The 27,837-nt window shown below is 47.5% G+C and overlaps 1 protein-coding gene across 1 annotated transcript in view; it reads right to left on the reverse strand.

Moving 5' to 3' along the window:
- LOC147662932 (caspase recruitment domain-containing protein 6-like) overlaps positions 1-24,184 on the reverse strand; it is a gene marked incomplete at its 3' end in the record, with an annotated part of 129,404 nt that extends 105,220 nt beyond the window's left edge. The window contains exon 1 of the mRNA XM_086950787.1: positions 24,079-24,184. The remainder of the gene's footprint in view (positions 1-24,078) is intronic.
- Positions 24,185-27,837: the final 3,653 nt, after the last annotated feature.

Consider the following 27,837-nt stretch of genomic DNA (forward strand, 5'->3'; position numbering starts at 1 on the left):
ATCACGAATTCCCCACACTAATCGTAAGTGATTCCTTTTACTATGTACAGTCATACAATTAATATTTACATCATTGGGAATAAAACAGGTTTGAAGATGCGAAAGGTGGCACAATTAAGCATAAAATGCTATGGGAAAAAGTAGTGGAGTTGAAAAACTAACTATCAAGGGCTCACGTGATCCATACACGGAGTCATCAGCATGATGGCGTTCACTTTGAAGGGAATTCATTGGCTGATGAAGGCACAAAGGGGGCTGTAAGCATGGCTTCCATAGCTGTAATGACTCGTTCTAAAACAAGAATTGACGGTGAGATAATGGTGGCTATCATTGCTTCACGCAAAGGTAGCACAGAAGTACCATAGAAATTTCCAGTCAAGTACTCCTACAAGTTAGATGCACACAACATTCCATATGCTCAGATTCCTGGAGTGAGGGATAGAGTAATACCAAATATGGATCGTAGGCTAGGTATAATTTCAGCAGCACACAAGGGTGTTGGTTCTGCACACACAGGCGTCACAGCAACTATTTCCTTGTTGAAACAGCACTACAGGTGGCCAAAGTCTCACCAAACTACAGAATATGTCTTGAAATGTGACATCTGCCAGCAGATGAAAGGCTCCACCGTAACACGCCCGGCACAGACACCATTATTAAAATCAGACAAACCTCTCGCTTGTGTACATCTGGACCACTGCCGCCCCTTACAATCCGATGGGGCTTACAAGTAGGTTATGTTATGTTATGTTAATAGTGTCTTATATAGCGCACGTACACCAAAAGGTTTCATGGTGCCGAGTCTAACATGTGCCGGGGCCAGCAGAGGATTATACGTGGGCCTGTGTAAATAGCCACGTTTTGAGCAGCCTTCTGAAATTTAGGAGGTTGTTGCAGGACCAGATCTCCAAGGGGAGGGAGTTCCAAAGTCTGGGTGCCAGAGTCGAAAACCTACGCCCGCCCCGACGATGAAGCTTGAAGGAGAGAGTGGTCAAGAGATGGAGGTTTGCGGAGCGGAGGTTGCGGTAGGGGATGTACCTGTGTAGGAGGTTATTGAGGAATTGGGGGTGGTAGCCGTGAAGGGATTTGAATTTGATACAGGCCGTCTTGAAGGCAATTCATTAGGGAATTGGGAGCCAGTGGAGATTTTTCAACAGAGGCCTGGCTGATTACCAACGCGGTTGCTAATGGATCAATCTGGCCGCTTGATTCTGGACCAGTTGGATACACTTGGTAAGGCAGAGGGGAAGGCCTAAGTAGATGGAATTGGCATAGTCCAAATGTGAAATTACCTTCCTGAAAAAGACGCAAGAGAAAGGACGGGAGTCAGGTGCCGTTACCAGGAAATACGCGCTGTAAGGAAACCTCCCTCCCAACGCAAGACTACAGTGCATCGCTCCGCAGTTAGGACCGAATGCGAGGCCAAAACCTTGTGCAGCAGACCTAGCGCGACACTCTGGTCTCCCGACCCCGAAATATTTGTTGTCTGACGTTTAGTACAAATGTGTGCAAAGATGAAATACGGAATCCTGGGATAAGATATGTCCTAGAAGGCGAGTAGATTTAAAGATACAACGCCCTAGTGGAGCCAAGAGTGAGAACGCTAGAAGCTAACATTTTTGTTGGGCCTGAACCGATATCAGCGTACAAACCGAAAGATTAAGAAACCGCCTGGCGAAAGGATGCAAAACTATGAAAAGGAATCAATATATGGTGTGCAGAAAATCTAAAATGGAATAAGGATCCGTTGGTAACGGCAACCATCCAGTGCCCTTACAGGAGAGACAACCATATTCAGTAGTCTTGATAAAGATGGTACATGAATAAACAAAACCATCGAAACGCGTCGACGCCTAGCATCGCACAATCCAATTTCCCAACCTACTCCAAGAATATAAGAAAAAAATCAAGTCTTGGAGCGGGTGCTAGAAAAAGAGGGTTTTGAGGTGCACTTGATGAAAGACAAATTGTTTATGTCCCAGTGTTTGTATGTCTCTCTTTTCTAAAAAATCTGTTCTTTAGATACACAGGAAGTTGATTTAATTGTACTTTTTTTCACGATAGGTATTTTTAATATGTATAAATTGTGAAATTGTTGACAAACATTTTTTATTCAATGTGAAGGGATAGTTTCTTTTTATCTATGACAATGAGTTTTAACATGATTTTATTGTATGTTTGAATACATTTTGACACTTATATATAATTGTTTTATTTGTTAAATTATTTTGCTTAGTGAAGCCTTGTGTCCAAGACTAAACTTTTGGGCATCCTTGCATAGTTTCTTACCTAAGGGAAATCTTTTCACTTCACCAAGTGTGATAATGCCAGGGCTATTACCACCTGGATCAAGGCTTATTGGGTAAGAATCAGACTGATCTTCCTGATCTTACAGAGCTGGAAGAAGCAGGAGGACACAACAGAGGCTATTTGGGTTTTTAGGGAGAGATCCTGGTCGATGAATACTCCTAGGCTTTTTGCAGAGGGAGAGGGAGTAGGAGCAGGGCCGAGTTCTGGAGGCCAGTAATGTGGGCCCCAGAGTGTCTGACTTTTACCGACAAGGACTAGCTCTGTTTTAGATGGTTGAGATCCATCCATTGGCAGATGTGAAGCAGAGTGCCCTGGAACACTCGGATGGATTCAGGGAAGTGGTCTATGGTAAAGATCAGTTGAAGGTCGTTGGCGTAGTTGAACGTAGTGGCGTTAAATTCCTTCAGGGACTGGATCAAGGGAAACAGGTATAAATTGAACAATAAGGGGGACAGAGAGAATCCTCGGAGAAAAACAACTTACTACATCCTTCCCAATCAGGTTTCCGCCCTGGCTTCTCGACCGAGACTACATTGCTCGGGGTGACGGAAAATCTTCGCCTTTTGGTCGACAGAGGGGAGTCTGTTGCGCTGATCCTTTTGGATCTCAGCGCAGCATTTGACACCATCTCCCACCCTATTTTGCTAAACTCTCTCTCGGCCATGGGCATTAGGGGAACTGCATTGGATTGGATTGCATCTTTTCTTACTCTAAGGACTTTTCAGATTGCTTCCAATACCTCGACCTCAAAAACTCATCATTCCCCCTACGGGGTCCCTCAGGGATCAGTTGTGAGTCCCCTGCTTTTTAATCTGTATGTAACCCCTCTTGCCCAGATTGCGGAGGAAACAGGTCTAAATATGTATGCATACGCAGACGACTCTCAGATTATTTTTTCACTTTCGAAAGGTGAACAGGACGCCCCCTCTTGCCTTCAAATTGGCCTCAGAAAGATTGCAACTTGGATGAGCAATAACCTACTCAAGTTGAATGGCAACAAGACTGAGGTTCTAATCGTGGGTCCAGATCACTACTCGTGGAACACCAGGCACTGGCCCTCTGAAATGGGCCTTCTACCTACCCCGTCAAACCAAGTACGTAATCTGGGTATCATCATTGACAATAAATTAACCATGGAGCCACAAGTCAATGTCACTGCCATCTGCTTCACCATTCTGAGATGGCTCAGAAAAATCATCTGGATGTTGCCAGAAGACACGCAGAAGTCAGTGGTCAATGCTCTGATCACCTCCCGATTAGATTACGGAAACGTCCTGTACCTGGGATCAACACAAGCAGTCAAGAGACGCCTCCAACTCGTCCAAAATGCCGCGGCTAGATTACTTTGCAAGTGTCCCAGAAGGGAAAGAATATCTGGACACATCAAGGTCCTCCACTGGTTAAAAATCGAAAACCGCGTGAAATTCAAGACTCTGAGCCTTATGCACAGAATCAAATGGGGGAATGCCCCCAGATATCTACAATCCCTTGTGCAGGCTTATATGCCGGCTCGTTGTCTTAGGTCGGCATCTCAAGGCCTCTTTCTTAAAGGCAATAGGGAACCTCTGGGACAGGGATTCATTAAGGAGGGTCAAGATGGGAGGTGAGAGGTCCGTGAAAATGTCCTTTAAGATGTGCGGAGGGCAGCAGTCCCTGGGAGAACCAGACTTAACTCTAGCCAGTAGGGCCTGTAAAGAGTGAGTGTCTATGGGTGGGAAGTGGTCGAGAGTATGAGTGTTGGTTGTTGTGGCGGGGGGATCAGTCTTAGGACCAGTGACTGGGATACTAGCTTTGATGGTAGCGATCTTATCTAAGAAGTAGTTGTAGAGGGAATCGCACAATTGTTGGGTGGCCGCGGTTTTAGAGAGGGTTCTCTCAGAATTGGATAGCTCGTCGACTATGGCAAAGAAGTCTTTAGATTTGTTATGTGAATTTTCAATTTTTTCCGAGAAGTAGGTGGCTTTAGCTAAGATGATGGCTTTTTTATAGTCTGTGCGGGCGGCCAGATAGTTTAGCATCCTAGGCATAGGCCTGCCTCCATTTCCACTCTTTTTGGCGGGCGTCTAATTTTCGAGCCCTAAGGTCCTGGGAGAACCATCTCTGGGCATCCGAACGACAGGCAATTTTTAGTTTTTTAAGTGGAGCATGTATATTGCTTGCTGCTAATAGCCAGTAGGAGATGTAGCTTCGGCTAGGTCCACATCCAGAGTTTCTTCAGGGGTGGAGCGGGCCAACCTGTCCAGAAAGGCAGAGGTGTCAAGGGTGCTCCACTTTCTGACCAGACACCCCCCCCTCGGGCACTGGGGGCTTACTATAGGTAGGGATAGAGATGGTAAATGTTATTAGGTGATGGTCCGACCAAATGCAGGGAGATATAGTGGGCTTGGATACTGTGAGGTTGGTGGACCATACCTGGTCTAGGGCGTGGCCTTTAGTGTGAGTAGCAGGGAAAATATGATGATTGAGGTTAAGAAGGAGTTCCATTAGTTCAGTGGCATGGGGGCCGCCAGAATCATCATTGCATCAATAGTTAAGGTCGCCAAGTAAGAGTATTTTAGTGTGATCCGTGACCAAGGAGGCCAGCTGCTCACTCAGTAAGAGGGGGAATGAGGGCATATGTTGAGGGGCTCTATATATTAGGACACAGATAAGCAATCCAGCCTTGGAGTCGAGTTTGATAATCATTTTCTACTGCGTGGAGGTTTAAGGGGGACATGGAGGTGAAGACATGGTCTTTGTGTATAATGGCTGCCACTCCGCCTCCCGCTTTTCCTGGAGCCCGGTTGACATGTAATATGTAATAAGTGCCAGGGAGGGCTGCCAGGATACCAGGGGTGGAGTCAGCGTTCAGCCATGTTTCGGTGATGAAAAATATGTCTGGTTTGTCTGATAGCAGAAGGAGAAAAATGTCTAATTGATGTTCGACTAGGGATCGGGTATTGAGGTAAAGGATGCGTAGAGTGGAGTCTTTGGCCTGCGCAGAAGTGGGCCTCTGACTTTCGCCGGAGGTGGTGAGCTGGAGTCCTAGTGTGTTATGCTTATGAGAGATGCCTAGGTTTTTGAGGCGTGCGCGAGTGGCAGGGCAAGGCAGGAGGTCTACCTGATTTAGCTTTCTTAGATCCTCCGAAGAGTAGGTGGTAATTTGTGCAGGGGGGCTGGCCCCTGGGCCTGGTCTGGCGCAGACGGGCATGCCTTTGGCGCACCACCGGCGCTTCCGCGCGATGGCCTTCATTAGTACCGGAGCCCCGCCTCAGACTCCTCCTCCCTCCAGCCGATTGGCTAGGCCTAGGGGTGGAGATCTTAGCGGAGCTTCAAGGGAAGTGGCGAGATCGAGCTATCAAAGAGTTGGAGGTGAGATCCCAATTTCCCAATTCAATTCAATTCCCAATTCTATTCCATTTTTTTTAAAAACTTCTGAGCATACAACAATTTAAAAAATGGGGCGCTATTCAGCAACGGTCCGCGCGGCAACATAAAGACAGAATTGCCCGCTCCCGCGCTGTGACGAGCTTTTGTACCTGAGCCCCGCCTCAGACTCCCTCCGGCCGATTGGCTAGGCCTAGGGATGGAGATCTTAGCGGAGCTTCAGGGGAAGTGGCGAGATCGAGCTATCAAAGAGTTGGAGGTGAGATCCCAATTTCCCAATTCTATTCAATTCCCAATTCTATTCAATTTTTTTAAATACTTCCGAGCATACAACAATTTTAAAAATGTGGCACTATTCAGCAACGGTCCGCGCGGCAACATAAAGACAGAATTGGTTACAGTGAATTCATGCTCCGGATTCCTATGGGTTTGCCCTCAGCCCTCGGCTGACACTCCAAATGTTATCAAAGGTTTGCGAGACTTTATCGGTACATACGCAATTAGCACGTTGCATTGCGACCGTGGCACTGCGTTTAGCTCTCTGACTTGCACAGAGGCCATGGAAGGTATGGGTGTAGCATTGCAGTACTCCTCTCCGTACCATCCTGAGGGACATTCGGTTATGGAGAGGAAAAACCTGGACCTAAAGCAATCTTTAACAGCTAGGGTATTAGGCAAGAGCGGTAGTTGGGTCGATCACCTATATGGGGTTCAGAGGGCACCTAACCAGCCAGGAAGTTCTCTAGGTGGTGTCACTCCATATCAGGTCCTATATGGGACAAGAATGTGGGTACCGGATCTTGATTGTGAAGGCACAGTGGCGGATGAGAAACCATTTGATATCCAAGATCGTTTGGCTGTTTTACAGGATCTAAATTAATCCAGGACACAAAAAAGCAATGTCCACCTAAAACAGAACGCCACTGGAGAAGTCAAGGTACTAACAGCAAGACCGGTCTAGATCCCAAAATTTTGGGGATCTGGTCAGAGAGATAAGAGCTGACAAAAAAGAATTTGGACCATCATACAGAACAGCTATACCATTCTTAGCAGTACAAGGAACAAGAACTGTACTTCTGCCGCCTCTTGCCAAGAAAAAGGAGAAATGATTGGTCTCAATTGACTTGATCAAACCACACTATGTGGCCAATACTAAATAGTAGGCCGCGTGGACTCCACATTAGCAGACGCCCTCCTCTAGCTACAATCCAAGAAGTTCAGACAGAAAGACTCATCACGTTTAAAGAGCCGTACGGAATGAAGGACTATGAAACAATACAATAGAAATTGTCCTCTTGAACCCAAAGTTCAACTTCAACATCAAATTCAAAACAACACTCAAGTTGCAATAAGACCAAATACTGATGTATAGGTCAACATGCCTTGACAAGAGCAAACTGCGATTTCAACAAATCCCGATGCAATACCTACAATTGATCGAACTGCGTCTGGCTACTTCATGAACATTTTGATACGTTTTTTTTTGGATCCAAGTGAACCTGAAACGATTCCAGCCCAAAAAAAAAAAAATCAAAGAAACAGCAAGTGAAAGACTTTTTCAACTATCTGAAATAGACTTACCTGGTATCACCATAGATAGAAATGTGTATAATTACCGGGGTACTTTTCTTTCATTTCTGGACAGGATTAGTAATAACTTTTAGTATGCTTATTAATGGACGATACATTCAACAAAACTCTACACCCCAAAATGGTAATTTGCTTTTAAAACCACATCAATCGTCTCATTGTTAACAAAGAGACTTGTTATCAGTGAACATCACAGCGGTTCCTATCCCGGACGGTATAGTTTGGGACAAGATTGATTTCCAATTATATGGCCCTACAGAACTTTTAAAACTTAATCATGTAATTAAAATTTCACTAAGTGATATCATTAGCTCCAGTACATTTTCTGATAATTGGGACACTGAAACTGTAAAGAACGTGTTGTCTGAATTAGAAAAAACTGCAGCATTTCCGAACACTGAAATGTTAGAAGGTAATTCAGACTATAACATATTGTACTGTTAACATTATGGTCATCATTTTTTACACAAATCTATTTCACCTAGAAATGTTTATGAGCATCACCAGTGGGAACATTGGCCTACACCACCTAAAGGTAGTTCACAAACATTTGCACAAAAATGTCCATACTTTTCAGGGTTTAACACCAGTGAGCCGACCTCATATTATTATAAGGTTACACCAACATTAGCACTGAAAATTATGCTAACAAACATCAAACACATTTACTCTGCTTCCTTTATTGCCCAACTGTCTGAACAGGGTTTTGACCTATGGAAGGACACAATAGGCATAAAAGCAGTCTGGTCTTCAAGGGACTGGCAGGTCCAGGGAATAGAATCGCTATTTAGAGCATGCCTCATTCCACAGCAGATTATATTTTTAAATAACACTGTGCAACAAACATCCTGTCTTGGCCTTGCCAGACACAAGGAACTGAACATACCTCGATTTCCAACACCACCCGAAATGTAAGAGGGGCAGGATTCCACAAAACAAGGGGTAGGAATAGATAACCTTTTATAGTACAATAGATCAGACCCCAATTGGAAGGAATGGTTGGTTTGGCCCTTACACACGAACAGATGTCAGCTAAGATTCTGGGGTACCACCAAAGGTTTCGGTATCCATAGGCCAGATCCACGTTATGTACAAAGAGACCACCCAGGGGTAGTGACATCCTACAGTGTTGGGAAGTTGATTGGCTAGAGACCACAACACTCTGAGAAGTAAAATATCACTTATCCTTACTCACACAGGACATGGATCTTAGGGATTTTTTATTAGGTCCCAGGAAACCATGTCCAAAACGTTTCATGTTGTGACGGGGTCCCTGCTCCGGGCACTGAGCAACGCAGCAATTGGTAGGAATCCACCCCCCTTTCACCCACTGCCTTTGGTTCCCAACAGCTGCCTTTCCCGACATGGAGGAAAGAGCTGGAAACAGGATGGCCGAGGGAGACAGAGGACGGCGGTCCCTTTAATTCCTCGGCATGGACGGACGAAGCCCCGCCCATCAGTAGGCCGGAAACAGGAAAAGAGAGTCCGGCCCGGAAGACGACGGACGGCGTATCCCTGGAGGAGCGAGGTGTATCGAGAGCGGAGAGCAGAGGAGAGACCAGTGAGGACCAACCGAGACGAGAAGAGTGGAGCGGAAAAGCGGAGACGAAGCCAGGAGGCCAACGTACCCACGAGTCGCCCCGCCACGCACCCAAGGGAAGAGCATGGCTGCAACAGGTACGGGGCCGGGTAGCGGGTTGGGTGGCTCAGCACGTACCTCCGCCTGTATAGTTGTACAGACCCGTGTATACTAGTCCCCTCCAAGACCCTTCCCTACACGAGCACTCTCACACTGCGTGTAGAGACTGAGCACCTTCACCGGTTGTTTATCCTCACCCCCGGCCCTATGAACTGTATGACCGCATATGGCTGCCTGACACCAGTTTCTCTTTTGTTTTTAGGCTCCCCTGGAGTGCTTGGAGAAGAGAAGAGAAGAAGACATCCCTGTGGATCCGGTGAAGCAAACTGGAGCCACCGCAAAAGCCGCCCTTTGACCCTGCAGCGTTTGCCCGGGAAGGAATAACTAGTAGACAGAGACGCTGCTATATCAAAATAAAACCCTCTTTAAAAGCATTGCTGAAAGACTCTGGCTCTATCGTTCCTTCTACACCCCTGGGTAGTCCCGCGAGACTCGACTCTAACAGAGAGGTTTCCCCTGCCCTGGGACACATGTATATTGGCATTTATTTATGACAACGGTCGTGAGGAGGCTGCAATTCCGCCGAAAAGGTTCACCCCTCTGACTGCTTTAAATAGGAGTTGTGCATCAAGGATATAGACTTGAAAACTGCACCCCATATGCCGGTAAAGCCACTAAGTTTGATTTAATCAAATCATCCGAAACATTGGTGGACGATAAGACGTTGGTCTTCTTTTAGAATCTTTTTACCAATACCTGTGGACGGGAAATAAGAGAAATAAGAGAACCCTGTAGCGACCGTAACAGAATTAGGAGGAACTGGAGCGTTAAGAAGTCCAGGAATGATTTTTTAATGCTATGTACAAACCATTCTGAACTGCCCCAGAGATATCAAGAGGACACTTTTGGGGGTTGTTATTGAGAGAGAACGGTTGATTCATTTTGTCCTGAAGAAGGTGGCCTACAATAATACAAGTGCCATCGAAACGTGTTGACGTACACATTGAAGTTACATCCAAGGAATTGTCTGGGTGTTTAATACACGAATTGATTTATGGACGCCCGTAACATATTGTTATGAATTTGACATGGAGTAACGCATTTATGATTACAAACTGTCTTTTGTTGTTCTCTTCTTTTTAAATGTTTTTTAAACGATATGCAGATTTGTTTTTGTCCAATGAATACGTTATGAATTTACTCATATGAGCTTTTTAACTTCGTCGTATATTACATGTAACTTTATTAAAAATCTGTTTGCTTTTGCTCATTAGTTTCTCATCTGTGTTGTTTTATATAATTGACTGTGGGGATCCCGGCGGGCTGTGACTGGTGAAATTATAGCTGGCGTGGATGCTTTTGTTGGATTGAAAGGTTTATAAGATAGGGTTTAGACTAATTGATATCACTGATTTCAGTGTGGTGTAACTTTCCACAGGAGAATTTTGTTTTCTTAAATACCTGTGGAACCCCTTCTCTTGGGTGTGGGGTCGCTCCCATTATCTCTTTTGAAGAAAAAATTATTTATGCTGCCTACAATGAAAACTGGAAAATATCTCAAATGGAAGCCTCTGAGAGAATATGTGTAATAGATTGTATGAACTAAGAAAAGGCATTTGTGGTAATGGGTTAACAAATTCAACCTCCAGGTATATTCATTAGGCAACATTGTATCTTCTGCAATAGACATACTGGAACAAGATTTTAGGCAACATTGCATCTTCTGCTATAGACATACTGGAACAAGATTTAGCCTTATTACAACACAGGCAATCTCAGTTACGTTCTATTATGTTGCTAAGCTGGATGCTGCAATCTTTGCGTGCAGGCTATGTGCCTTGGCGTTTTATAAACAGTATGTCTCTGTTTTCAGAATACAATCTAACAGAAAAACAGATGGAAATGACACAAAGGGGAGCAAAATATACAATGCTTCGTATTGAGAAACTGGATAGATTACCATTTACGGTAGCAGAATCATGGGCACACAACTCTACCAGTCACTACCTTTCAATTTCAATATTGCCTAGAGAAAAGGTAGGCCAGTAAATATGAGAACATGGGTAGGGAATACATTAAGAAATCCTGGGAATTACCTCATAGATTTCGATGCCGGAGTGGGAATCAATATGTTTTTCTAAGTGGTACAAACTGCAAGAACGCTTTAAGTGGTTCTCTCATGTGCCAGGACATTTCACTGCACGTAGCATGTAATGGTCCGGGAGCGAACTCGTCTTGTCACATGAAAGGGACTCCAGCAGCCGTGATTATACCAGTGTTCGAGCTGCTCTCGAATGGGAGTTACTTGATGCTGAACGATCAAGATCGCTGTGGTATGCTTCTAGGCATCGCCTATCTGGTCACTGTGAACCCCAGGGTTACTTGCTGTATACAAGTGTTGTTTCCACCAACAACTACAGTCAGGGAGACGCCATTATGGCCTTTGTTACATGTTTCTTATACAGTTTGATACTCTCAGCAGACTGAAAGCCATGCTTTTACAGCAATCTGTACCTCTAACTTCCGCTCGAGAGACCTTTGAACTTCAAGTTGCAAGGACCTCGACTAAGATACAGGCGTTTATAATTACAAACTGCCCCATTCATTTCGCAGAAATGGTGGGTCATATCTTCAATATGTCTGATAGGAGTGGTATTGTACACCTATTTAAGACCCTAGGTTCAGGGTTTCTAAGCACATTTCCGACCTTCCTCGGAGTTATTCCAATATTTATACACTCTGTATTTGGAAGCGTTTTTGGAGGTCTACCTCTGTTCCTGCTAGCAGTAGCGGGAATCCGGATTGTCATATATTTGCTGTGCAATGGATGGCCCTATCACCAACAAAATGGCAAAAACGGTCCTGGAGCGCAAATACCGTGAACGCATGGCACAGCATTTAGGCACACCTCGCCTACGGGAACGGAGCGCCTCTTGGTTCCCGTCTTTCGGACCAGTCTGGACGGACTGCATCTTACCTGTACTTCGATGTCTGTTTTGCTGTCACAAATGCGTGTTGGACCTCTGTATGACATTTGAGACGGACACACCTACGGATTTGCATACCAGGCTGGAACCCTTGTGGTCCCATGTTCGTGTGTGTCCCCAGCATATTTCTATACTGCTGACTGCATTTCTCGAGAATCCGCAGGTGCCTTTTTCGAATGGGTTGAGCATTAGCTTCTCCACTAGCACCACTAGTACCCAAGTATCCACTACAGCACAGACTGCCGCAACACCAGTAATTGGCAGTACTGATCATCATCATCTGTGCTCCATCGACTTCATCTGCGAGGTGTTACACGGACCGTCCCCTGCAGTAGCAAGTAGCAAGTAGCAATGATGTTGCGTCTCCCAGCCAGGACATTTCAGGGCACCTGCATCAAAGTAAATACCAGTTGCAAACGGGCAGATTCTCAGAATCTGCCCCTTTGCGACCGGTATTTTTGCATTTGGGATGCATCAGTGAGGGGGGGGGGGGGGGGGGGGAGATCATTCCGAAAGATTTTTTAAACCAGTTGTATTTGGAGGGCAAAGGAGACATTAACAAGTGCCTTGATACTCACACTGAGCCCGATGTGGTAAGAGAAGCTTTCGATAAGCTGTCAAAGCGGATTGCAAAAAAAAAAAAAAAAAAAAAAAAAAAAAAAAAAAAAAAAATCGCACTGGGCAAGGAAGATAAGGAGCCATTAAATGGGAAAATAGTTTAATGCAGATTTCTCTAAAACCCATAAAGCGGTCACAGTTGCACAAAAAATAAATTGAGGGATCAACAATTGAATATAGCTTGTAGGAAAGCGTATAATTCGGCCTTAAAATCAATGAAGGATCATACGGGAACAGGCATGGGAAGATTTAAATCAGGTCAGTGCCTTGGCAAATAGCTCAAAATTCTAGGTCGAGCCTAGTGCAGCTTAAGAGATGACCTCTTGGAATTGGTCTGTACTTTTTGGAAAACTCGTGCATGTACTGCACGGTTTCCATTGAGTACTCGTGCAAGTACAACATCCACCATGCGGGAGTGAGCAGCTGCGCCATCTGTTTCCAATTATTGCGCCTTTGCTTGTTTACATTTGCCTGTCTCGTGGTAATTGAAAACTGATGGTGGTCGCATTCACTTTTGCAGCTGCTTGTTTTCAAATACTTTCACTTTCTACATTTTCTTGCAGGCTGTTATTCAAGGCACTGGAACATGCTCGGTTGCCTGCCAACGTGTTGTTGGGGTTACTTTATTTGGCGCGTGAGTTTGTTTACATGTGCCTGCTCGCGCTGGCTTGGCTTTCATTTTCTTGACTGCTGTTATTCAAGCCAACACATTTTTTTGAGATGTATGGGTGCAGTGATAGTCGACAACTGCGAGTGGTCAAGCAGCATATTTAAATAAACAGGTCTTTTACTAACAACCTCAAAAATTGTACAGTATTTGATTTAAACTAATGTTCTTTGCGGAGTGAGCAGAGCTTGGGTTATAGTATTTTTCAGATTTACTGTGCAGCAAGACTACAAGTACCAGAATGCGCTACTCATGCAAGCGCGAGGAGACAAATGTCTGCCAGCACGTAACCCATTATGGCACGAGCTGCCAGTTTCAGTTGCAGGTTCTGCAGGAGGAGCATCTCTGCCGATACTTAGTGGTTCAAGGGGGTGGGTAGGCATCGGCATGTGCAATCAAGATGTGCCCCGGAAGCGTGGGATCACCCTTTCCACCGCAGACACGCACTGTAGAAGGCTGACTGATCGCTAAGCTACCGAGCTTGGATTTCCACTGTGATCTGAAGGGTACCGGCAGGTCTCTGCAGTATGCATGAACCTGCTGAGCAGTCTTGAAGTATTTAAGAAGCCGTAGGTGCCGTTTGCGTCTGTGAGCCTTTGGTGGCAGCAGAAGGGGCAGTGCGGTATGGGTGGGCGAGGGGCTCAGTTTGTCTACCCATGAGAAGTCGTTATTATCTAAAGGCGCCATGTGTACTGCAGTTGGAGGACTGCTTGGCTTAGAAGGACTGTCTTGTTGTGTTCATATAGCGTGGTGTCGCCTGCTGCTTAGAGCCATTAGATCGCTGTCCCTTGCACCTCAATACTGAACCCTGCCCATGAAACAAAACCTGCCTTCGCCAGTCTTATCGATTTCAAGCAAAACTAACCAAAAACCTTCTTCATCAAGCCATGTCAATTCATCAAGGAGCCCAGGTCAGTGCCTGCAGCGCCAGGGACAGTCAAGCATGAGAAGCATTGAACCCGCCCAGCCTTGCCGCCCATGGCCTTCTGACCTACACCCAACACCAAGCGTGGCCTGTTGCATGATTGAACCCATCCAGCACTGGCCACGCCCATCCACCCGTGAACCCATCCAGCACTGACCACACCCACCCACCAACCCATCCAGCATTGACCACGCCCATCCACCCACCCTTCAACCCATCCAACACTGACCCACACCCACCCATCCACCCACCCTTCAAGCTGTCCAATAATGACCCACGCCCATCCACCCACCCAATACTGACCCACACCCATCCACCCACCCTTCAACCCGTCCAACACTGCCTTTCATGTCTGCTTCGCACCCACCACATCTCTGTTAATGCTCTTGCTTAATTCTTCTCACAGGGCATGCAGGGTGGAATTATTCTGGTCCTGCCGCTGATACATGAAATGTGACTGCTGCTGAATGTACTTTCTGATGTTTGTAACCTTGCAGCTTGTGTGCTGCATGGCTAAACACTTATGCGATATCTATTGGCTATGCCAATGCTTGTTTAAGAATAGATATCTGTCTAGAATAGAGTGTGTTATTCCCGCCGACAGATGGATCAGCTATTTTGAGCAGATGTACACTGAGGTGGTAACAGTACAAACTTACACACCCTGGAAACCCAGCACTGAGTCGCTCTTGCTATGTTTTAGGAAGGACGAAGTCCAGAAAGCGATTGTGGCCGGCTCAGCCCAGAAAGCCCAGGCCCGATGGAGTACCTGCGGATCTTTATTAGTCGAATACTGGGACTTGAGCAAAGACCCCAACAAAGGTTTTTAATGCTGCTACAAGGGTTGGCCCACCTCACTCTTGGTCTATGGCGGTGATTTTACCTATTTACGAAAAGTGTGCCAGGGACAATCCTGCAGGCTACCGTCCAATCTCCCTATTAGACTCGCGGGCCAAAATAATGGGAAACGTAATTTTAGACCGCCTAAGCAATTGGTTGGAAGCAAGCAATGTGTTGTAGGATTTGCAATTTGGTTTTTAGAAAAGGCATGGGAACAGTGGACCAATGCATGAATTTACTTATGATGATCAGCAAATAAACTTTTGCCAAAAAAGGTCATATCTTCATGGCATTCATGGACCTAATGTTCGCTTTCGATCAAGTAAACAGGTCCAAACTATGGCCTTTATTGTTAGAAATAGGAACGGATGCTGACTTGGTAGCCTTCCTGCATTGGTGTTAACTTAATTTAACTGCCTCTGCGATGTAAAATGAAAATGGCTCTTTAACTAAATCATGGAAGGTCAAAAGGGGATTGAGGCAGGGGTGTATTTTGGCTCTGGTTTTAGTCACACTCTATATTAATAATCTGGGGGCTATCCTATCCAACGCCTGCAAGGATACTCCTAGAATAGGCGCAAAAGCCATCCCTGCCCACTTATATGCCGACAATGCAGTTTTACTTGCCAGGATACCAATAGGGCTGAAACGTCTTGTTAATACTTTTATTGATTTAATGGTCACTCTCGACCTTTCTATCGGTTTTTAAAAATACCACATAATGACATCTGGTAATATAAAGCGTGACAAACGATCACTTATATGTAAAGGTGGGGAATGGACTAATGTTGCAAACTTTCCATACTTGGGTGTTCTTTTTGACGAAAAAGTGTCTTGGGTGGCCCAGTGAACACTCAAGAAAAATACCCTAGCAAGAGCAGCGGGAGTAACACTAGATTTTGCCAGGAGACTAGGGAGCAAACCCTTATTACCATTATTGAAGGTTTACAACGAGAAATATGTCCCTATGACAATGTATGGTAGTGAAGTCTGGGGCTACAAGGAGGTCAATGAGTTACAAGAGGCCGAAAATAAATATCTAAGGAAACTTCTAGCTGTCCCTCTGAGTACCCCTGCTTTTATTGTGCATGAAGAATTAAAGAGGGTGATAGTTCAGATTGCATAGCAATGGCCCCCTTAATATGGTGGCTAAAAATATGATCTAGACCCATATCCTTCCTAAAACAAATTATATTTGAAGACTGTATGAAATTAGACAGAGCTACAGACATTCCCTGGTTAGGTTACGTCTCACAAGAGGTCAAGGAATTAGGGTGCCCTGAGCTTTTTAATCACCCTAGACAGCTACACCTTTGAGAGGTGAAAGACAATTTTTAACCAGAAGGAGGCAGGAAAGAGAAAATAGTGAACTTATATAGACATTATATGATATAAAGCCCTGGGATTTTAGATGAAACCTTTTGTTTTTTTATTAAAAATTTGCATCAGCGTGACTTGGCACGTCAAGATGGCGGTCGCACTCAAAGAGTGCTCCTGGAACGTCATCCGCTTTCGATCCGCCCGTCCTTGCGTCTCATCCAAGCCTTGCAGCTCGGTGCCATTTCCTCACCGCATTGGCGAACATTGATTTCCAGCTGCAGAAAGCCCCGTGGCCCTGCGATTCCGAGAAAGGCGCCGGCGAGGTGCTCTTGCCTACAAGATGGCAGTCTACGTGCCCTGAATCATGGCACACGCACTCCCCGGAGGGTGCAACCCAGATCCCTATCCCCGTGGCTGTGATTGCAGGAGTGGCCTGTAGAGCTAATGTGAGGCACCCGCCTCAGGCGCACCATGGGCCTCCTTAGATCGATCGAGCTGGGGCCCGGCCACCACCTGACCCCGGCCTGAGGCTCCCTCCCACAGTTGGCCCGGACACTGCCTTGGCGGCCTGTTGCCAGGGCTTTCCCGTCTAGCCCCTGACGTGAGGCCCGGCCTGAATTGTGCGTGGCCCGAGGGCGAGCGGAAGCGGCCCAAGACGGCCGAGTTTGGTCCGTTGGCTCCCGTGTGGCGGCCCGCCATTTCGGGCGGCGGGGAAAACGTCTGCTGCCAGTTAAGTTTCAGCTGCAACCGGCGACCTGTGGTTCCTCCATCTTCCAAGAGAGGCCATCCGACACCCGATGTGCACAGGCCTGGAGACCCGGTGAGTGCACTAGAAATAGGGAGGGCTGGGACTGCGCAGAGAGGTGCCCCCCGCATGCTCTGAGCTGCCTGCCTGCTGGGAGGGTGGAATCGGCTGCTGGGTCGTGCAGCGCAGGGTTCTGTGCCCCCTCCACCGCTCCTGCTTAGCTGTCCTGGCCTGCGGTGCTGCTTTGGTCCCCGCTGGACCTAATAATTGAGCACAAGCCGCTGACCTGAGGGCCTCAGACCCGCCTCTGGCGTGGGGACCGCCTGGAGAGGGAGTGGTGCGGATCGCGAGCCGAACGGCGTCCTGGGGGAGAACCCACTCCACACACCCCCCCCCGTCTCTGCCTGGCTCCTGTGCCCTGTCTCCCGCCCTGCTCAGTGCACACCATGGGTAGAGATAGGGGCCCCAAAACCCCAGCCACGCAGACCAAAATGGACCCTGGAGTGACCGGAGGAACGGCGGATTCAGACACGCCCTACGCTACAGAATTGACCACTATCCTGCAAGCTATACACATCTCGCAATCCTCGGTGGAAGGCAAGATTGCGTAAGTCCGGGTCGATATGACCCTTATCCAGCAAGACCTCCACAATGCTACGTCCCGGATTAAGGAGGCAGAAACCTGCTCATCCACCATAGAGGATGATGTCCACCAACTCAAGGACTAAGTTGCTCGCCTCCAGACGCATACCCAAGAGCTCCATCGACGGGCCTAAGATGCCGAAAAGAGGTCTAGACGAAACAACCTCCGCCTGGTGGGGTTTCAGGAGGGAGCGGAACAGGGCCGGGCGGCTGACTTCACCGAGCGTTGGCTGCGCTCATGGATGCCTGAAGGTTCCCTTTCCTGGTGGTTCACGGTGGAGCGTGTGCATCGTTCTCTTGCACCCAAGCCACCACCAGGTGCACCCCATATACCGATAATACTGCGGATCCTTAACTTCAGGGACCGGGACTCCATTCTGGCCAAAGCCAGCAAGCAGCGACGCCTCCAATATGAGAGTCAAACGATCATGGTTTTCCCGGACTACACTCAAGAGGTTCAGGGCCAACATCGCTCGTTTGGGGAGGTTAAGCAAAAGATGCACGCCCTCAACCTCCAATATAGGCTCCTCTTCCCGGCCCGCCTCCGGGTCATGTTTCAGAACAAGACCCTCTTCTTTGATTCCCCTGAGGGGGCCTGGGAATGGGCAACGGAGGAACACCCCACGGGGCTCACTCACAGTCCATCGCCCCCTGGTGATGCCGGAGGTTACCACCGCGGCATGCCTGCCCCTCAACCACAGCGTCACTGCTCTCGCAGCAGACGGGGCAAGAAACAGGCCGTTCAGATTCACTATTGGGTCCCTCTTGTCATCCGACATCCAGAGCGCCCCCGGGAGAGACCCGTGCTGGGCGGAGGGCTGGCTCTTCAGGCCACTCGGACCCCGAGAACGCCTTGCCCCACCCATCACTGTTGGATCTGGCGGACACAGACCTCTCCCATAGCCAGATTCTCCCCACAGGGCCTTCCTGAGCCTGCCAGGACTTTCTTGCTGTGACCAGTTCTGCACTCTTGAGGCTGCACCTCAACTTACAGTGCTCTACTTCCCGATGGACATTGCCATTTAACATCCTGCTATGAGGAGAGGTCCTCCACGATTCTCCATTCCCAAGCGTTTTAGTTTGGTCTTCTTTGTGTTTCCTAGTTAGGGCAACAGATGCTTCCTTTCTTGAAGAATAGGGGGGGGGTGGGGAATGGGATTGGGAGGTGGGGGGGAACCATTGTCCCAGTTCTTTGGTCCTTTTCTCTGTTTAATGCACTAACATTCCTTTCCAGCAGCAGAGCAATCACATTGAAATTCAGCACAGTAGTATTCACCCACTACCTCGTACAAATACACTGCTTCATCCACACCTACTACGCATACTAGAAGACTGATTGTCTGTCCACTCTCCCTATGTCTGACAAGTATGCCGGGCAGCATTGCTCCACATAATGTCCTGGAATGTTAATGGATTACTAGATAAGGTCAAGCACACAGCGGTCCTTCGATATGCCCAGCTCCACGCCGTAGCCATCCTGCTGCTCCGAGACACCAACCATTGTAGGCAATCACTGTCCTTTTCTGGCACGATACGGCTATGGCGGAGTCTCGCACTCGGGACTCGAGAGGGATGGCCGTCTGGTGCGCCGTGCCCTACCATACGTGGTGCGATGGGCGACTCATGATCCTCAGGGCTGCTTTGTCATCTGGGAGGGGAACCTTGGGGACCGACCTCTGAACCTGCTCAATGTATACTCTCCCCCCTCCCTGCTGACCTCCACACTTCAGCGTCTCACCACCATGGGTGCTGGTTTGCCCCAAGGGATGACCATCATTGGGGGTGTCTTTAATGCGGTTATGGACCCTGACCTTGACACTGCCAAGGCCCCCTCAACCTCTAGCATAATGCACTCTAATCTCCTAATGAGCTGGGCCGCCGCTCAAGGCCTCGGAGATGCTTGGAGACTTTGGCACCCGACGACTCGATTTTACACCCACATATCGGAATCCCATCACATGCATGCCTGAATAGACTAAGTTTTCATGCCAGCCCTGGACTGCCGAGCAATTCGAGATATCGCCATCCTCCCCAGGGGTTTATCGGACCACTGTCCAGTGGAGATCCGGCTGGGTAACCTCCCTGACTCCTCACGCCCGATCTGGCGGTTAGAAGCCTGGTTTCTCCAGGACAAGACATTTAGAGACCAAGTGGGAGACGAGCTTCGCCAGTACTTCCATCACCAACCAGGGCTCGGTTCCTTCTCCTGGCACCCTATGGGAGGCTGGTAAGGCCACCATTCGGGTCTTCGCCAAAGACCAGCTCAAACTCCAGCGTGTGAGCAGGACTACCGACTCTCGCTCCTAGAGGCCCAGGCTGTCCTACTTGAGACCCACCCTCAGGAGGAGAGAACTGCAGCCCAAGATAGGAGGCTATCGTTCCTAAGGGATGAGATTAAGCAAGCCTCCCTGGAGGCCGATAAGTTGTTGTGGAGGTCCTCTGTGGCCCGAGTGTACAGATGGGGAGATAAGAATGGGAAACTCCTCCACCGTCTGGCCACATATCCTATGGCCAATTGTATCATTCCTGAAGTGTTTGATTCGAACAGAGTGACCCAGCGAACCCCAGTGGCAGTGGCCCAGTGTTTTGCCACGTACTACGCCAACCTTTACTCTGCAAGGCCTCCCAGTCCCTCACTCCCGGAGCTCCATCGGCGCGAACAGTTCCCTCTTCGGCGACTCAGCGAATCAGAGGCTGAGAAGATGGACGCCCTGATCACTCCAGAAATCAATGATGCCATATCACACATGGCTGCCGGTAAGACGCCAGGGCCAGATGGACTCCCACAGGAGTTCTACCCGTCCTACCAAGACACGCTGGTTCCCCACCTCCTATAAGTATATCAGGAGGCGGTTGATCGCGGCTCATTCCGCCCCAAGACGGACACAGCAACCATCGTGGTGATCCTCAAGTCTCAACCTCCGTCGAAGCATTGTCCTGACTACCACCCCATCTCTCTTATAAATTTGGAGCTTAAAATATTTGCTTCTGTCCAGGCTAATCACATGAGACCGTACCTGGCCAAGCTGGTTCATCCCGAACACTGCGGATTCATGCCCCTCTGGGTAACTAGACACTGCATTAGACGCCTCCACCTGGCTTTAGCAAACAGGCAACAGCTGACCCCATACTTATCCCTTCTTCTTGTAGATTTCGAGAAAGCATTTGATTCGGTGGACTGGCGATATCTAGAGGCGGTGTTGACCGAAATGGGGTTTGGTCCGCCTTCCGCAGCCTGGTCAAGACATTATACTGTAAGCCGCGGGCTCGGGTACTGTACTCATCATGGAATGGCGGTGGCCGGGCTTAGAGGAGGACAAGATCGCCCTTTACGCAGACGATGTTCTGCTATTTTTAGCAGATCCAGCCCAATCGGGACCCCAGTGTCTCCAGGCCCTGAGCCTTTTTGAACAAAAACCCGGTCTGAGCTTGAATTCGACTAAATCTGTTCTGGTCCCCCTTCACCTCTCGAGGCAGTGCTTTGACTGGCAGTCGATACCTCTCCGGCGTCACTCCTTTAAATACCTGGGGATCTGGGTCGCCCTCCTCCCGGACCTCACCTGGTCACTCAATGTCACCCCGCTGGTGAAAAAGGTTTGTGCTGACCTCCTCAAATGGCAGACTCGGCCATTGAAACCCATGGGCAGAATAGCTCTATTCTGCCCAGATTCCTTTACATGCTCCAGAATTCAAACCTCTCCTTCTCCCGCGCATGGTTCTGCGAGATGGACAGCTTGGCTATTAAGTTCTTATGGGGAGGTCGAAGGCCTCGGCCGGCCCTCACCCAGTGCAGGATTCCGCCCTTCGATGGAGGTCTGGAGATGACTAATCTATACCTCTCTACTACCTAGATACACAGCTCCTCACTTTGCATGACTGGTTTAATGGGGGGGATGGTCCGGCCCGGCATACCGCCTGGAACTGCACACCCTGGGCCTACACAACATTCAGGGGTTGCTGTATGGGAACACCATTTCCTAAACTATGCCTGAGGTTACAACATTCAGGGGTTGCTGTATGGGAACACCATTTCCTAAACTATGCCTGAGGTTACACGTGGGGTGCTTTTGGCCTGGCAAGCTTCTCTGCGCCATATCCGCTGGTCGGTTAAACTGACCCAATGTACCCCATTGTGAAGGGACTCTCCGCTCCGGGAGGTCACCAACCTCTCTGGTTTTCGGGCATGGGATCTCTTTGGGATTTCACAACTGGGGGGGGGGGGGGGGGGGGGATGTATGGAGTGGGAACCACATACGCACCTTCCAAGATTTTCAGACCAGATACTCCCTTCACACCTCACAGTTTAAATTGGTGCCTGCTGCTACGCCACAGCCTCAATTCTCATATCTCAGAAGGCACCTCTCTGCCAGAATATAGCCCGCCTGGAGCACAGATCATGACCGGCGATTCGGGGAGTGGGGGGGGGGGGGGAGATCTCCTTTATCTATCTCTCCCTTACCATACCCTCCAGGATTTCGCGATTTGCCGCGAAATCAGCACTTTTGTAAAAATGCCGCGATTTTTACAAAAGTGCCTGCGAAATCCAGACATCCAGACCCCACAGAAGACATGTAAAATGGGATAAATTAACAGTGTCCTATGGAAAACGTATAGCTTAATATCATAATCACTGCAGCTCGACACAATGCACCTGCACCTTACATTTATTGGAGGGTTTAATCCTTCTTAGTCCACAAATGCTTTTCCTTTCGAAATTCTTTCATTTGGAGGAGGCTCTGCAACATACCAGCGATTAATTCCCTGAGTAATGATTTCTGCATACCATTTTTCACTGATTTTAATGCAATAAGATTTGCTACCTTGTCCTCTGGTACTGAACGTACGATGGCTGCATTCTTGCAGTTAAGGCACAATTCAGCCACTGACTGATGCACTGGCATGCTGACCTGCTGTGGTTTGTAAGTAGACGGTAGGGTCAAAGTCTGGATGAGAAGGGGAAACAACAAGACATCGATAGCTACGTTATCAGACTGGCTGAAAGAAAATTAAACCATAGCACGTGCTCATCCAATGGCAAAAGTCTTGACACTCTTCTCAAGACATCGGCCCTATGTGCTTTGACCGCAAGAAAGCTCATATTCGAGAACACAATGCAAGTGAATTCTCTGTAGCTCATTCATTTTCTTTTTGGTATTGGGGTTGGAGTGTGGGGTTTATCACAGGATCCACCACACCCATCTCCACCACCCTTCTTCCCTATGGTCCTGTGTATTTTTCCCTCTGTCTGTAGCCTTTCCCCTGGCCCACTCTTGCTTGTTTGCAGTAGATGCATGCGGGAGAAGCAGGGGTGGGCAGAAAAGGCAGGTAGGCAGGTTGTGACCGAAAAATGAGGCAGTGAGTGGACTTGTCTTCTTTTCCACTGCCCATGGGCTTTTTGTAGTATTGATTTTGTATAATATTTACTTTTATGAAGGTATTTGCGGATAATAGGTTTTATCGTGATGCACTAAAAACACATAAGTGCTAAATAACGTTTTAAAAGTGAATATGTAAAGTAGCCCTGCTCCTTTTATTACTATGTAATCGTACTGTATTTCTGAGTAACTTTTTGTATAAATGCACTTTTAAAAAGCCATAATGCTGCCGAACAAAGTTTTATTAATGATGGTAAAAATGAAATCAAGAACTGGAATAAGTGGTCCTTCGCATCACGAAGCTTCTAGTATGTCAACAATTTCACGTCAATTTGGTAACTAAATGCTTTCTGCTCCTTAGTCTTTTTGCGCTCACGGTTATTAAACCTAATTACAACACGGGAAGTATGGATGAGCCATACCCACCACCAGGATGGTGGAAAATTACAAATATTTATGAATTATAAAACCGCTACAAACACCCCAGGGAAAGAAAAATCATTTAACTAAAAAGAAACGAGTAAATTGTTCATAATATATGCAGCAATAAGGGACCATAAGTCCTTTCGAAACAAAATATTTGTAATGGGACACGACGGGCGTGGGGACTCAGCTTGTATAATGTACCCAATCGGCTGCAATCTTCAGTTACTCAGTCGAATCAACTGGACTCACGGGCCTGATAGTGATTTGTAAAGAGATAAGGACTGGATATACTGAAGACCGATCTACATGGCGAGAATCTGGCAACCCCAGCCATAAACCCTCCTCCACAAGAACCGAACGAAGGAATCAGCACTTTTGTAAATAAAACCCTCAATCATCAATTCGTTTTAAAAAGGAACAACTCGAGAAACTGCTCTAAACAATAACCGTGGAAGTTTCGAGAAAGTATTTAGCCAATTAAGAAGGCCACGCGGATTCGAAAGGCCCTGCGGCAGCTCGCCCATTCCCTGGAGTGAAGATCTCACGGAGTCGCCAGTCTACCCGGTCTGACTATGTAATTTACATTAAAAATAAACACACTGGAGCCAAACAGGGAAACACCACGCACCTTATCACCGCTCCTGTCGGGCCTGCAGCAAGTTCGGGTCGTCCGGCGGCCGCGGGAGCCTGGCGGATGTGAAAGTAAAAGCAGAATGACCGAAGAAGAGCATCCCCCGGCGGCGCCCGAGGGTACAGCCTTTGAGGAGCGGGAAAAACAGATTAACAACTGCCCCACCCAACTCGAGCTACATCTTTTCCAGGCGCATTCCCGAATAATCTAAATTAAAAAAAAAGTTGAACTCGCACCAACCATGTACTACCGAATCCCGCCCGCATTAATCCTCAATTCAGCCACCTCGTGGGGCAGTAATGCAAGTTTGTTTCATATTTCCAATGACCCCTCTACTGGAAGCTTTGACTCTCATTTCGCACACGTGTACGGCTTACACCGCATCACAATGTTTTTTAAGTTAGTTTAATACGCTGAAATGGAACATTAGTATTTTTCGCGCGGTTGTGTCCATGAGGGAGTGTGGAGAGGCAGCAGTGGACGCAAAGGCTTGACTACTACAAAAGATTCTGTGCTCAAAAAGTGGTAGGTTATTTTAAAATTTAAACCCACAAATTAGCATATTGATGATAACTGCCACACCCTCCCTGTTCAGCGTGACACTGGCAGACAGGACCACAACTGGTGTCAAGTCGATCCAGCCAAGTTTCTCAGGTCCATATGATGTGCTGCTCCAATCCAGGTTTTTTCTATGAATCCTGGGTCTTGTAGTCTTGAATATTGCATTATGAAACAGGACTAAAAATCACACAATTCAAAGAAATAAACTTGGACTGGAGCAGCACATCATACAAGGACCTGGGAAACTTGACAACTATGCTGGGTGAGGTTCTTTATCCACAGACAATAATTTAACATGCAGCCCAGTGCTTGTCTTTTTGTAGAAACGGTACTTTTAACTCACTACAAAACGAAATACTACACAATGAAATTAGGTCCACTAATATAGCGTCGCATCCCTAGTTGCGTTTTTAATGCTCTAGTCTACACCCTCACTCTCTCTCCTTGCCCAGGTGAACCCGACAATTACTGTACCTCATATTCTGTGGCAGAAGCAGCAAGAATTAGGCAGAGGTGCAGATAAGGTTCCACTTTACGTCAGTTCAATACATTGAAAAAACAAGGCTGTCATTCTTAGATGTATAGTGTTTGGCCAATAATAAATATGTGTGGACCGTTATCTCTGTTTACTTTTTGTGGGGGGCATAGTGGGGCAGGGGCAGATTCTCCATTCGGGCTCTGGGGCTGTGCCCCCCCTGAAATTCCTTCACATTCATGTACAATGATAAAATAGATCAATTTATTTAGCAATACAATTGTATCTCTAAACAAATCGATGGATTTAAGTCTGGGCTATCTGTCCCAGGCTGCCTGCGGTGCCTCGCACTGAAGCAGGAGACGGAAGCCAGGCAGTAAATCAACTTTCTGAGATGTGACTCATGAAGCAGGGCTTACTATGGTGGTGGAGCTTGCTATTCCTCGGGGCTTTAAAATCTCGAGGGTGGATCATCCACTTGGTAGAGGGGGCGGCGTCGCCGTGGTTTATAGGGATCAATGGGCTTTTTCCTGCGAGCCCCAGGACCAGCTGTCGGACGCAGAGGTGCTCCATTTTGCCCTTGCATTTAATTCACATTTTACAGTAGGCGGCATTTTGGTGTACCGTCCTCCAGGGTACGTTGGGAACTTTGTGGGGACGCTGGAAGAGGTTATAACTCCGCGGGCTCTAAGATATTCAAGGTATCTCCTTCTGGGGGATTTTAACATTCATGTCGATGTCTTGGACTCCGCGTAGGCTATCCGCTTAGGCGAAGCCCTCTCTCTGGCCCACCTCAAACAGTGCGTTGGTGCACCCACTCATGTGGGGGGACATCTTTTAGATCTGGTATGTTCTAACTTTGACATTGTCATGGCTCTGCCTGAGAATGTAACCTGGTCGGACCACAAGCTGATCAGGTTCTCCTGGTCTTTGGATGCCATCTCTGAGAGTGGTTCTCCACTAGCTCACTCACAGAGGATCAATCTAGACACCTTGACTGACCTTTTATCTTTAACCCGTCCACTATTACCTTTGGAGATGGAAGCAGCAGTCAGTACTTTTAATGCTTGGGTGGAACACGGGGCCGCCGCGTCCATCAACAACGGTTGCATTTGCAGGATGCGATCTACTCCCTCCAAACCCTGGTCTCACACACTCTTCGAGAACTGAAATTGGGATGTAAAAAACTTGAACGGGTGTGGAGACAAGCCTACATGCCCGAGGCTAAGAAAGTTTTGCGGACGGCACAAAAAAACTATTATGCGGCCATTAGATCTGCTAAAAGCAGCTATTATGCAGTGCGAATCAACAAAGCAAATAATAACAGTAAGGACATTTTTTCAATAGTAAAGAGCTTCCTATCACCATGTGCTGCACAACCAGTGTTGCCTTTATCTGAGCAATGGTGTGAAGAGCTCTCTACGTTCTTTGTTGACAAAATTGCCAAAATCCAGGATGACCTGCTTGCCGTCTGCGACGGCTTCCGGTCCCACCCTGCATCTCCTCCCTCTACCATGCCGAAGCCAGGCGAACAATTTGCTAATTTTGCCCTGTCCACTGAGTCGGATATTTCTGCTGTCCTTGCGGCCCTGAAGTCAGGGTCTCCTTCGGACCCTTGCCCTGCTAGAGTCCTTGGGGGGATAGTGGAAATAGTTGTTAATGAGGTCACCCAGATTATTAATCTTTCTTTTCTTTCTGCCACTGTTCCGCTTTGTTGGAAACAAGCTAAACTGCTGCCACTTTTGAAAAAGACTGGGTTGGATCCCGCTGTGCCTTCCAACTATCGGCCAATATCATTACTGCCGGCCTTAGCAAAAGTTTGCGAGAAGATCGCCTTCAAACAGTTGGATAACTTTGTTGAAACATCTCAGGCACTTCACTCAGCCCAACCTGGATTTAGGGCTGCGTTTAGCACTGAAACAACCTTAGTTGAAATGTCGGAGGCCATTCGGGAGTGCCTGGACGGAGGTGGCAGAGCGGTTCTGATTTTATTAGACCTCTCTGCCGCCTTCGACACGGTGTCCCACTCCCTTCTTCTTACTAGATTAGACTCCATTGGCATTACTGGCAAGGCACTCGACTGGTTGACGTCTTTTTTAGATAACAGGACGCAACAAGTCTGGATGCCCCCATTTGCTTCTTCTCCAAAGAAACTTTCCACTGGGGTTCCCCAGGGGTCTACTTTGAGCCCCCTGCTTTTTAATATCTACCTGACCCCTTTGGTTTATTTGGCAGAACAGCTAGGGGCTAAAATTATGGCCTATGCCGACGATACCCAACTTTTGTTCACCTGGCCTAAGGACAATTTGGATACGTCAGCGGTTCAACTTCGTCTCTCCTCGGTCTTTCGTTGGTTAGCATGTGCCCAACTTAAATGCAACGAAGGCAAGTCCGAGGTTCTTTTTCATGGCTCCTTCCCCGATAATTTTAGCAATCTTATATGGCCCAGTGATCTGCCCTGTCCAAAATCCATTGGTGGTCCAGCAAAAAACCTGGGAGTTTGGTTCGGGCAGGGCCTCAAGTTTGAGGACCACATTAAAAAACTTACAGGGGTTTGCTTCTCGACCCTTAAAGCCCTACGTAGGTTTTTTCCGCTTCTCCCAAAAGAGGCCAAAGAGACAGTTTCCTGTGCACTAATACTTTTCAGGTTGGATTACGCGAACGGTTTGTTCTGTGGCCTACCGGCCTATCTGATCCAACACCTTCAGGTCATACAAAAT

Source organism: Lissotriton vulgaris, unplaced genomic scaffold (assembly GCF_964263255.1).
Source record: "Lissotriton vulgaris unplaced genomic scaffold, aLisVul1.2 SCAFFOLD_801, whole genome shotgun sequence".
Classification (NCBI taxonomy): Eukaryota; Metazoa; Chordata; class Amphibia; order Caudata; family Salamandridae; genus Lissotriton; species Lissotriton vulgaris.